The sequence below is a fragment of the Wolffia australiana genome, chromosome 5 (assembly GCF_029677425.1).
Source record: "Wolffia australiana isolate 7733 chromosome 5, ASM2967742v1".
Classification (NCBI taxonomy): Eukaryota; Viridiplantae; Streptophyta; class Magnoliopsida; order Alismatales; family Araceae; genus Wolffia; species Wolffia australiana.
Genome location: NC_135839.1, coordinates 21770729 through 21783861, shown reverse-complemented (window position 1 = coordinate 21783861; position 13133 = coordinate 21770729). Strand labels below are relative to the sequence as shown.

General features: G+C 43.3%; 1 non-coding gene across 1 annotated transcript; it reads left to right on the top strand.

Moving 5' to 3' along the window:
• Positions 1 to 874: 874 nt before the first annotated feature.
• Positions 875 to 974, top strand: LOC144704003 (U6 spliceosomal RNA). The gene has a single exon (XR_013581699.1). It is a non-coding gene; the product is annotated as a U6 spliceosomal RNA (small nuclear RNA).
• Positions 975 to 13133: the final 12159 nt, after the last annotated feature.

The window sequence follows — 13133 nt, the reverse complement described above, 5'->3', positions numbered from 1 at the left end:
GGAGTAATCTTTAGGGACTTTAAAATTTTATTGTGAAGTTTATCTTTAGGAACAATATTGAGAAGTTTACTGTGGTCGCAGAATGAGGGGCCAAAATATTTGTAACTGTGAGGTTGAAAGATTTTTCTAAAGAACATGGGAATGGTGGAAGCATATTTTGTTAAATAAATGGGAGAAGTCGTACACTCTCTTGTGAATAAAAAAAATACGAAAAAATCAAGGTTGTTTTCTTATAAACGAGGGAAGTCTGTGGCATCTCCGACTCATTCATATTCCAAATTACAATATACTTATTGACCTCTTCATATCCTCAAACATTACTTGGCCTATTCTAGTGAAGAGAAAATGAGCATTTTTGGGAGTTGTTTCTCAAGTCTGATCGTTTGAGAAAGTCATTAAGACAAATAACATAGTCGAGCACTCAAAACCGAAGACAGGAAAACCATATTAATGAGATCTATGATGCGAGTAAATGACTTTTAAAATGTTATGAAAATTACTCTAACAGTGCAGAACTTTGCTTTTTATGTTGAATCATATTGAAATTGAACAAAACTGCCTTGTTATGTGTTCCTTTCGATTCAGAAAAGAGGAAAAGACTCTTCTCTGATTTGACATAGATTAGAAAAACATTCCTTGAGTGTTGAATCAAATTCAAACAGAACGAAAGTTGATAATTCTAAGCTTAACTAGATTCAGTACAGTACAATAAAATGCTTCTATTTTTAAATTTGATTGTGCAACTATAATTTTGTTTCCCTTTTTCCAATCTCATTTTACACAAAACATAATGTTTATTTTAGTGCTAAATCATGTTGTGAACTAAGTAGAAAATTTTGCTTAAATTTTCAGTCTGCTTCAACATTAAGTAGATGACCCTCCAGGGGGTCCACATATACTGGAAACATAGAGAGGATTTGCATTGCTCGTGTGCAAGGATGACACACACAAATTGAGAATTGATTCAACACTAAGAAGAAATTGTTCGACTTTTGCTAAATCAGATTGAAAACAAAACATTTTTTCCTGTTTAGTATATAATTATAAAGTAATGAGGGTCTGGTCACGATCAACTAGGGAACGTCAAATGCCATTCCATTCATCACGATGTCAAAGGCATGGTGGATGATGGGACAGCCATCACAGATGACAATGGTGGCAGATTTATAAGAGAGAGAGAGAGAGAGAGAGAGAGAGAGAGAGAGAGAGTAAAGAGAAGAGAGAGAGGGAGAGATACAAAGAGAGAGAGACCTAAAGAGAAGAGGGAGAGAGAGAGAGAGAGAGAGATAGAGATTAGAGTGAAGAGGGTGAGAGAGAGAACGATAAAGAGAAGAGGGAGAGAGAGAGAGAGAGATAGAGATTAGAGTGAAGAGGGTGAGAGAGAGAGAACGATAAAGAGAAGAGGGAGAGAGTGAGAGACCAATAAAGAGAAGAGGGAGAGAGAGACCGAGAGAGAGACTAATAAAGAGAGGAGGAAGAGAGAGATACTAAGAGAAGAGGGAAAGTGAGAGACCGAGAGTGAGATTAATAAAGAGGAGAGGGAGAGAGAGAGAGAGAGTGAGAGAGAGACCTAGTGTTCGCACGTCCTGATACCGGTATCGGATTATGGTATCGGGATGGATGCTGTATTGGATACCGGAAATCAAATTTTTGGTATCCATTTTTTCCGGTATCCATATATCAGATATCGGTTCCGATATCTGTATATCCGAATCTGTCTCGATGTCGTCATCCACCTCCGTCTCACGGGGAGGATAACGATATCAGATATCTATGTTGGATATCCGATTCCGATATCCAAGTAAGAAGGGTTGCATAAAAGTATAATTTAATCATTATTAAGCAGCAGTTAGACGAATCATCGTGCGGAAGAGGGTAGTTGGGAGCTTCTATTTATTCATGGCACTTTTAATATATAGAGCTTGAACTTTTTTTTTCTCCCATATGGGATAACAGCAGGATTCTGAGTTTAACATCAAACTCCGAATCCTTTATCCCATATGGAAGAAAATAGAAATTTTGGACTCTATTTATTGGACGAGTTATTACTATCTTAAATATATTACATATATAACTGGCTCAAAATATACTGGATTTTTATTAGTATGTTACTATATCGCTTAATAAATATTATACCTTGTTCAATATATACAGCGCATGATTTCTACTCTCTTCCATCTGGGATAACAGGATTCGAAGTTTAATGTAAACTCCGAATCCTGTTATCCCGTATGGAAGAAAAAAATCTTGCACCGTATATATTAACCGATGTTGAAAATATATCAAAAGTACATGGCGTTGGATGTACATACATCAAATGTGATGATTATTACTATTTTTTCTGTCGATACAGGATATTGATATCCGGTATCCAATTTTCGGATCGTCCCTCCCCTCCGATATCCGTCTTTGATATCCGTTTACACCCAGAGGATGGATATCGTCCGATATCCGATATCTGATATCAGACACCGTCCCAGTTTTTCCCAGATATCAGATATCAGTTGTCCGATACCGGATATTGGACGGATATCAGTTGGACAAACACAAGAGAGATCAATAAGGAGAAGATGAGGAGAGAGATACCGAGAGAAAGAGCAATAAAGAGAAGAGGAAGAGAGAGAGCAAGAGAGAGATGGAGAGAGAAATCAAGAGAAGAGGGAGAGAGAGAGAAGAAGAATAAGAAGAAGAAGAAGGAAGAGAGAGAGAACGAGAGGCTGATAAAGAGAAGAGGGAGAGAAATAGAGAGATACCGCTGGAGAGAAAAACCAAGAAAGAGAAAAGGGAGAGAGAGAAAGAGAAAGAGACCTAGATAGAAGAGAGAAAATAGCCAGATAGATAATATGAGAGAGAGAAGATAGAGAGACAGAGAAAGGAGAGCAAGAGAGACCAAGAGAGAGACTGAAATATGCAAACTACAGTGTTAATTGTCGTCGAAAATTTTAATTTGCCTAAATCAAATATATTGATAATAATATAGAAAACTCAGCCAAATACATGTATAGCAGGAGTGAGGTTGTCTCCTCAGGGATTGGCTTTTAGAAGTGATTTCAATGATTTAGCTAGGATTGGGGATAATGAGATGAGTGATTAAGACATTGATGATATAATAAGATAATATAAGAGATAAGTAATAATAATGAGAGTGAAAGGGTAGAAAACAAGTGATTAGTAAATAGGAGAAAGTAATTAAAAGATGAGAGAATTCAAAATAGTATGTGAGAATAAGTAATAGTGAATGACTGTAGCGAGACTAAGGAATAGGGAGCGATAATATAAGATATTATTTATATTACTTTTAGGGGTAATAGTTTGATGCAGGACATCATCTAGGACATTGTTCGGTCGACACCGAATATGATGGTTCGGTGCAGATAAATGATAAAGTATTGGAATACGGCCGTGTCGTCGTCCGACGGTACCCTAACGGGTATGTAACTACGTAGCGAGATAATGGTCCTACGTGTCGTACGTGCAAGCTCTGACTCGAGGGAGGTGCCGAGCTCCTAGCTTGGACGGGTCGCCGAGTGTTGGCAACGGAGGCCTCTTGAACCTCGTCGGAGTGACGAAGGCGTCTACGGCCCAACGGACTCAATCCGTTGGGCTCGCATGTAACGGACGTACTCGTCCGTACCGGTGAGACACTCGAATACGTAGTTTCTCTCATTTAACCTCACTCACCTACCTAGCCCGAGCGCGGTGGAGTGGGAACGAAAGTACACTGCAAGGAATAAATAAACGAGCGACGGTAGTTCAGCGAACCTCGACGGCGTGGCTCGTAGTGCGGTGATTCGTCGACGGTCAGCTATCGGAGGGGGTTGGATGACGGGTGCCGGAGAGGTCACGGCCGCTCGACGTGCAGCGGATGGTGCCGGAGCACTTCGTAAAGATTGGTCGTAGAGGACTCGGACGTAGGGGACGTTCCGTGCGGCCCGGCGGTGTTGCACGCGGGCACGGCGAGAACGTATTCTGCGATGGTAGGTGACGGCGGGTGTCTCTGGCATCCCGAGCGTGCGCGATGACGTCGCGGGAGCGGATGAAGTGGCTGCGCAGGCAGCGGCGAGTTCGGGCGGTTGGCACCGGCGAAGCGCGTGGAGCGGCGCGGCTGGTCGCAGGTGGTGCGGGCGATGCGCGCGGTGCGGCGCGGGCGTGGACGGCGCGGACGCGGCGGCGCGGCGTGGACGGCGCCCACCCTTTCCGTTATGGGGGGGAAGGATGGGCCCCTAATGGGCCAAATGGGGTCCCTTTGGGGAGCCCTTATAAATGGGCTCCCCCATTACAAAACAAAAGAAAAAAACACATAACAAAGGGAAATTAAGGGGGAAGAAAAGAGAGGGAAAGGGAAATTGGTCAAGGGGAGAGGGTCATAGGACGGCCCCTCCCCCTTGACGACAAAAGGTGGACGAACAAAACATCACGGACGCGACAAAAAATGACAAAAACGATACAAACGAGAACGGGAAAAGAGACAAAACACGATAGAGAAAGATAGACAAAAGCAGGAAAGATAACCGGAGCAAGATCACCCGGTCTTCAACGTCGCGGGCGTGTGGCGCGGATGACGTCGAAGGCAATCCTCGATGGCCTGCGCCATCATAGTTTTTATAGAAATAAGAGGTAGTTAGGAAGCATGGTGTTAAAATGAATTTTTGGTATTATAATTGAGGCTGGATTAAGATAGGAAGTAGAAAAACTCTCTTTAGAGTTTTAATTAAGATTTAACAGAAATAAGGTGAAGAGAGGGATTAGCAAGTATACTATGTTTAGTAGGTTCTATGTAAGGTAGAAAAGATAGATATGGTAAGTAAAGAGATATTAGATTTAGGTAAGTAGTGAATACAATTTTTGCTTCAGTGAAATGTAAGATAAGGAAGAAAATAGCAAGGTAGATAAGAATTAAGGCAGATAGGGAATATATATTATTTAATTATGTGTATGTTAATAAGGTAGAGAGAGTAGTAGAAGATAATAAGAGGATTTATGAGGAATCAAGGGTCAATATATATAAGATTTATATGATTAATAGGTAAATCATAATAACTGAACACGGGTTTAAATATTTTTTTATGCAGAAAAATTGGAGAAAAACTAGACATTTTTCAGTACTTCTTTATGAAGAAAAATCGTGGAAAAATTAGATAAATCTGTTGACAAGCTCTAGGTGTTCCACTGAATGCCTTAAAGATGTGGCACCACGAAAACATGATGAACTAAAGTTTCTTTTCGAATCATACCAAAATTTATTCAATCATAAAACATTCATAGACTAATTTTCATCCAGATCAAGTGAGGTCGAGTATCAAATCTTCTCTGAATTGAAGAACAAAGGGTGGGGACACCGATTGCCACCCCCTAGCCTTGGTTTGCGATTTCCCCCTCTCTTCTCCTCTGTGCTGGCACAATTTCTTCTCTTCTTGAACCTTCTCCGATGCCATCCCAAGTAAGGTGAGCTGTGGAGGATCTTTCACCACTCTGAAATGCTTGCTCCAACCTCTAAAAGGGTCTCTGTTGTTGTCTCTTCTTCTTCCAAGGAGAGATGAACATTAGGCTCTCCAAAAGTCGTTGGATTGGTCTTCGGCCCCCACATCATCGGCCTCTGCAGGTCGGCCAATGAGAACGACAGTCGAGGGTGAAGAAGGATGGGTTTAACACCCCCTCCCCCCCACAATTGATGAGAACTACACCCGAGGTGAAGAAGGATGGGTTTAAACCCCCCTCCCCCCCACAATTGATGAGAACTAAACCCGAGGTGAAGAAGGATGGGTTTACCCCTGTGTGTCTGATCTCCCTCATATAGATTCCACGGCTATGATTAAGTCAAAACAATTGATAGCGCATGCAACCACTCACTATCACCAAATGTTACACCACTGTTGCACGAGACATCCCGTGTCATGTCACATCGCCAATGTCAACTTCAGAACCGAGATCCGAGAGTCATTTAAAATTAGATTTGAATTTTACAGTTATCTTATGTTTTCTCTTTCTTCCAAGGCCTATACATAGGCCAATGATGTAATGGACTACTTGGTGATTTTTCTTTTGGAATTGAAGTTTTTTCTTCTTCTAAGAGAAGTTGTCCTAGTCCCCTCTCCTCTGCCACCGCCGTCGCCTCTTGCCGCCGCCTGCGCTGCCGTCGAGAGAGGAGTTTTCTGCCCATAGATGTCGGCCCCCCACAGCACGCTTGGCTGGCCACGTTGCCGCGCGTAGGGCTGCCTGCCCGCGACGCCGTGCGCAGGGCCGCTTGCCTGCGCCTGCCCACATTACCGTGCTCACAGCCGGCTGCCTGCGCCCGCCGCACGCATGGCCGCCTGTCCCCATCCACCGCACGCACGGTTGCCCGCCCATGCCCATCGCACGCACGGCTGCCCGCCCACGCACACGACCGGCTGCCTGTGCCCGCCGCACGCATGGCCGCCTGCCCCCGTCCACCGCACGCACGGGTGCCCGCCCACGCACACGGTCGCCTGCCCTCATACAGTCGCCCGCCCACGCCCACCGCGCGCACGGCCGCCTTCCCCACACCGAGTGCCGCCTCCTGCCCACTCTGCTGCCACTTGCAACCGCCAACACCGTCGCCCTTCGCTTGGCCATCGCGTGTAGCCGCCTACCCTAGTTGGATCCGTGACACCCTGTTGAAGCGCACATCACTCGCCCCCGCCAACGACGCGTCACAAATCTCATACATCGCCTCGTCACACTACTCTTGTGCCAAGGTACATTCTGCCCTCTTTGGTGTCGGTATTTCTTGTCCAGTGTTTCTAGTCTTTTTTTCCACCGCCGTTGGACTTATTTGGATAGGTTTGAATCTTCTCGTGATCGACCATTCGAGATATTGGATTTGGAGCTTTGTTTTCACCGCGATGGTTGTAAGACAGTCCTCCGCCCTTGACCAAGGAAAGGGGATGCACCATAAACATTTTACTGGATTTAAATGTTCAAAATTAATCGTGTTGACTTGTGGTCTGTTTTATCCATCCCTAGTTGAGTTAGCCTATCCTACCCGTGTCAGTCCTAGTCATCCTGCATCAACAATGGATATCTTGATTTACTGTGTACCCCTATGTACCCCGTTAGCATCATCATTGTCGGCACTTCCCTCTCTAATTAGTCCATTGCATGGCCCCACCGTTTGCGTCAATCGTCACCAACGAATCAGATGATGCTAATAAGGAAATAATATATAAGATCATGATATATAAAATAGATCGTATGATCTTCTTAAAAAGATCAGGCGATTGTGATTGAAACACAACTTAAAAATTGGCTGATTATGATGTAGGCTTTGGGTTGGGTTGGCTCAACCCTGGTCATATTTCCTTCGTATTCTCTAAATATCGCAACCTGTTGGGCCGCAACCCCTCTTGTTGCTTCTCAGCCTGACCTAGCACAAAGCTAAATGAATACATTAACACGTTATCCCTTATCAAAAATTTTAAGAAGTCGAATGTCTATATAAATTATGATTAGGAATTAGATTGAATTAAACAAAGTACTTCCCCATTCGTGTGCATGTGCGGGCAACGAGTGCATACACATTGGGCCTTGTGTGGGCCTTTGGGGCTCCTTGTGCAGCTCTTTGTGTAACAGCGTTCAACTGATTTTGGCCAGCTTGATCATTGTGTGCTCACTAGCTTGTAGCTATCTTGAGCACTACCAGCACCTCTCTCAGCTACTGGCTCTTTCTGTCTAAAAATCCTCTTTTATTATTTTTTATTGAGTTTACGCCCTACAAAGTGTACAATACCCAACTTGTGTGAGAATCAAGTTTGTTAAATTAAATATTTTTAAACATGTTCGGAATGAGAATATGTGGCATTTAAAAATTAGGAAGAAATTTCATTAAAATGGTGGCTTTAAGATTATTTCAGAGTAAATGTACAAAACGAGAATTTGTTCTGAAATGAAGATAAGATTAATAAACTGGTGTATGGAATGGGTCTAAGATATGTATAGTTGGATGGCTCAAAATAGGTTCATTAGAGACTAAGAGAGAGAATATGATGAGAGAGACTTAGAAAGATAAGAGGAGGAGATATAGACAGAGTGAAAGAGAAGAGAGGAAGAGAAACTAAGAGAGAGGAAGGAGAGAGAGACCTAGAGAGATAAGAGACTCTCATTTGTCACAGACACCCATCTTTCCCCGTACGTCAGAGCTGTCCCTTTTGGGACATGCTATTCCCTACGATCAATGTCAGATATCTGATTTCCATAGCCGAAGTATATAAAATATGAATTAGACCTAACCTTTCAATCAAAAACCAAAAAACACAACGATGTATTGCCCAGAGCGGAGTTGAATCTACAAAAATATAGTTCTTTGAGTGAGTTGTCTCTTGCCGCACATATGATTGACCTCTAGATGTATCCATTTAGTTACTGTCATACAATCTCCCTGCCTTCTTCTTGATCAATTCTTCTAAATATTTAAAAGTATACTCTCTCCATTCTATTTATAAGGGGCAGGGAGAGCACTCAAGGAGAAGGGAGAAGAAGAGTGGGGGCGAACAGCAAAATTCTGAAAGATGTATCTCCTTTAGGAATGTGGATTCTTTATACTTCATAATCTTTTACATAAAAACTTTAGAGAAGTATGTCCAATGAACATTTTGAATGTGTTCTTTTAAACCCATTCACCAAACTAGTTTACAACTCCACTCGATAGACAACTATTGATTATCTAATGTGACTACTGTACTTCATTTTGTCTCTTCTCCTTGCATTAGCATTTGCAATGCCAGTTACGTTTTTATGTCTAATTAACATCACTCTTTCGAATTTAATTAAACTACCACTCTTTTGTCTCTCTCTCCTCCAAATTTGGCAAATTTGCCATAACTTTTGCTACAGGCCTCAGATCGAATTGAAACTTGTTCCATTGTATTCAAAAGGCTTTAATCTATTGGAAACAAGTCAAAATCACCTTAAATGGATCAGTATAGCTCTAAATCAAGGGATTAAAGTTCTTAGGTGAGTTTTATCCTCGTGATTTTTATCATTGAATTTCCGATTTAGTCACCGTGAACACATCAAATATATACTTGATTTGTTCCTCTCGATGAGCTGAATTCGTTGGTATATATTTTTCACAATTTCTTATCTTTTTTAGCTTGATTTTGATGCTTTAAATCTCGAGTTATTGTTCAAAGTTCAAGCAGCCCGTAATCCAAGGGGGGCTACTGATTCAGATGCCCTACCCAGTTGGCCAACAGACGTGGCTACCTCATCAGTGTGCTAGCTGGGTCCATAGTCCTAGCTGGGTGCCACTGCACGACACACATCTGACATGTTGTACACGTCAGATGAGTGCCCTGCGTCCAACAACCCATCAAGATTTGTCCCGGCCGATGGGTCTAACAGCGTGGACGAATCCAATGGCTGCAAAATACAAAAAAATTTTGAAAAACAAAAAGACAAACCTACCTCGTCCCCGACAGCATTAAATGTTGTCAGAGATGAAAAGGGAATCGTTGTTATTTGGACCATTGCAAATGACACGTTACGATCGCAATAGTCCTATCAGTGTTCCTGCAGTGTACCCCACACAAATTGATGAGAAAGAGCCGTTGGCACTTAATGTCGACGGCTCAATAACTCTACCTTTACACATGGGTACTCGTGCCTCTGCCACGTCAGATCCAATGGCCATTAATTCACTCATTGATCCACATGGTTCTATCACTGCCGTCAGTTTTTCCAGCTCACCACCTTTGAATAGTCGCCCCGACATTTCATTTAATGCATTATCAGAAGACTCTTCAACGCGGGTGGGACCACTAGATGCATTGGGAGCTCATCAAATGGACGGCTCCGATGAGCCACATGACATGCCAGCTCAGCCACCAAATCAGCTGGATTTAATTCCTCTCATTTGATCAAATGCTTTAATTAATACTGACGAAGGCGAAAACAGGTGTAATTTTATCGTTGTTATTTTCGCTTCGATCAAATAAAATTTTATTGTCTAAACTTACTCAGAAATGTATAGTGTTGAGTAAGATCATCTCCACAGGGATTGGGACTTGTAAGTAGAACTAACTAATGAGTACGAGGGTTAACAAACACCACTAGGTGTTTGTTTCAATCTCTAGGTGAAAGTAAGGAAGAATTTAATGATGATTTATAAAGGACAATATCCTTACTGATTTTATGTAGACCTCAAATTTCATAAATGGGTAATGGATACATATTAGTGATTTTAGGAAATTTTTGGAGAATTTTTGAACGTAGTTAAGTAGGAGAATTTTGAGGATCAATGCTTGAACTCAAACTGTTTGTTAAAATGCCTAAAAGAAGATTTTGGATTTCTATGGAATTTTTATAGGAACGGGGGAGAAATTTTAATTTATTTTATCAGAGTATGGATGTAGATTAGGAAGCATATCTTCCTAGCATTTATTGTATTTTTTTAGAGAATTTTAATTGAGTCAAAAATATTTAAAATGATTTTTAAAAGAGTTCTGAAAAAATGCTCGAAGAAGTGCTTAAAAGAGTTTTTGGGTTCTTTTATGTTTTTGCTCGAAATCGATTATAGTTGATTTTGAGGGAATGGTTTTATGATTTTAGCCTTCAATCGTTGATTCAGCTAAAATTCTAAATCAATTAAACTTTTAACTAGAAAAACTTGTAACTACTTACTGGACTTCTGCACTAGTTCGAGATCGTCTGCGGCTCCAGATCCTTCCCCGGCCACGTTGTTATTCAGGTAAGTCTTCCACCGTTATTTCTTCTAATTTCCCTTCAGGCCACGACTCTGTCACCGCCGTTGATCGATAGACCAAGGAGAAAGGACAAGAAGGTGGAAGATCTTCTCCTCCAGCGATTAAATTTCAATATGTTGATTTGGAATTCCAGTGGCCAAAGATATTTTTCCATTGACTTACAGTCATTTTATAGGTCAGATATGGTCCGAAGACCTTCCTGACCGGTATGGGACAACTCCGGCCAAGTCTCCAGTGACGAATCGGAGGAAATATGCATTCTCGTCGCCGGATTGATGTCGTCGGCAACAGAGACGCGGCGAGACGAAGAGAAAAATCGAGGATCTCCTTGACCATCTGATCTTCTGTTAGAGGGTTCAACATGTACGATTAAATGTAGCCGTGGACCCCTTTAATTTTGGTAGACCTTTGCTCTGTCAGTTGTCCACGTGCCGTCCTCCGATTCATCCACATTGACACTCAGGGATGAGTTGTCGCCTGGAATAAAAGAGAAGAAAATAAAATAAAATAGAAAGATGATCTTGACCGTTCGATCTTCTGAAAAGATCGACGTTCAAGATTATAACATTGTATTTAAGTAAGGCCCATTTCGTTATGGGCTTCGGGTCAGGGTGGCTCGAAGCCTGTTTAGAGTTTTACATGTATTTTTCTTTAGATCACGAACTGATGGGCCGCGATCATTCTCTTGCCATCAATGGCCAGGCCTGCTTGTGTTTAAGAAGTTCTGTTTTGAAAATCCCATATTGGCAATTCTAAAAAGTGGAAGCGGTATATAAATTCTGCAAAATGCAACAATGTGAATTGACATAAACCGCTTACCTTGGGTGTTGTCTGGGATAACCACGTCATCTTGGATCTCAGATTGCCCACACATGAGTCGACCAGGTCGACTCAGGTGAACCAGCCCGAGTCGATTGAATCGACTCACTAGAGTCTGACCTGGTTGACTTGTTTGATCAGGCCGACTTGGGCGAGTCTGCGTGGGCCGACCAGGGTGAATCGGTCGAGTTTGAGAAGGTTGATGGGGTCGACCAGACTGAGTCTGACCTAGTCAACTGGGCTGGGTCTGACCAGATTGACCTAGTCAACCTAGATTTGGTAGATTGGGTCGACCTAGACTAGTTTGACCAGGTCAAAATGGAGGGGTCAGACCTGGTCAACTTACTTGACTCAGACCTGATCAATGCGATCGAACCCGATGGGTCCAATATGGTTGACCCGACTGACCTAAACCACGTTGACCTTGTCAAACCGACCGAACTTGATCTAGCTTCCCAAGCCGACCCAGTCCAGGTCAACTTGGTTAAATTGGTCGGGACAGACCCAACTGACTATAATAGGGTCGATTTGACCAACATGATCGGGTCCGATGCAACCGATTACTACAAGGTTGATCCATCTAGGTCTGACATGGCTGAATAGACCGTGATGTCAGACGTCATCTAGGACATCGTCCGGTCAACACAACATATGATGCTTCAGTGCTGATAAAGGATGATGGTATCGAACGTCGATAGTGTTGTCGTCCGACGGATGCAAACCTAACGGGTTATGTAACTACAATGTGATGAATGGGTGTCCTACGTGTCGTACGTGCAGGCTCTGACTTGAGGGAGGCACCAAGCTCCAAGCTTGGAGGGGTCGCCGGGTGATGGAGATGGTGGCCTCTCGAACCTCATCAGAGTGACAAAGGTGTCTACGGCCAAAAGGAATCTATCTGTAGGACTCGCACATAACAAACGGTCTCGTCCATACAGGTAAGACACTCATAGAGTCGTAGTTTCTCTCAATTTGCCTCTCTCACCTACCTAGCCCAAGCGCGGAGGAGTCGAGGCTGAAAATATATTGCAAAAGGTAAATAGACGAGCAACGGGAGAGGATGGCGTTCCGCGTCGATGCGTGGCTCATCGTGTAGTGTCGTCGACAATTGGTGGCGATCAGAGCGGGTGTGGCAGAGAGTCGTCGGAGAGATCACAGCGGCTCGACGAGCAAAGGGCGATGCCGGAGCTATTGGTAAAGGGCGGGGAGAAGAGGAGCCAAGAGGAAGAGAGTGACGCACGGTGTTAAGTGGCTTGAGCATTGGCCAAGTCCATTGAATCGACATTAAGTCGACTAGCCGGAGTCACACGGCGAACGCGAGCTAAACTCTGGAAGATCTCGATTAGCGACCGGTGCGGGGTACGTGAGCAACACAATTGTGCCAAGGGACACGAAGACACCCACATCGACTTGAGCGACGGCAAAAACTCAGCGGGCACGCCCAGGTTGGTGGGTAGTGCGATCAATAGGCGTCCGCGAACATCGCTCAGTCCGAGTGCGAGTACCCACGGAGGTTTGGCAGTGACCGCAGCAACGGCACCCACGAGTGCCCAATTCAGACATCAACGGCCATCCAAGAGTTCACGGACGGAG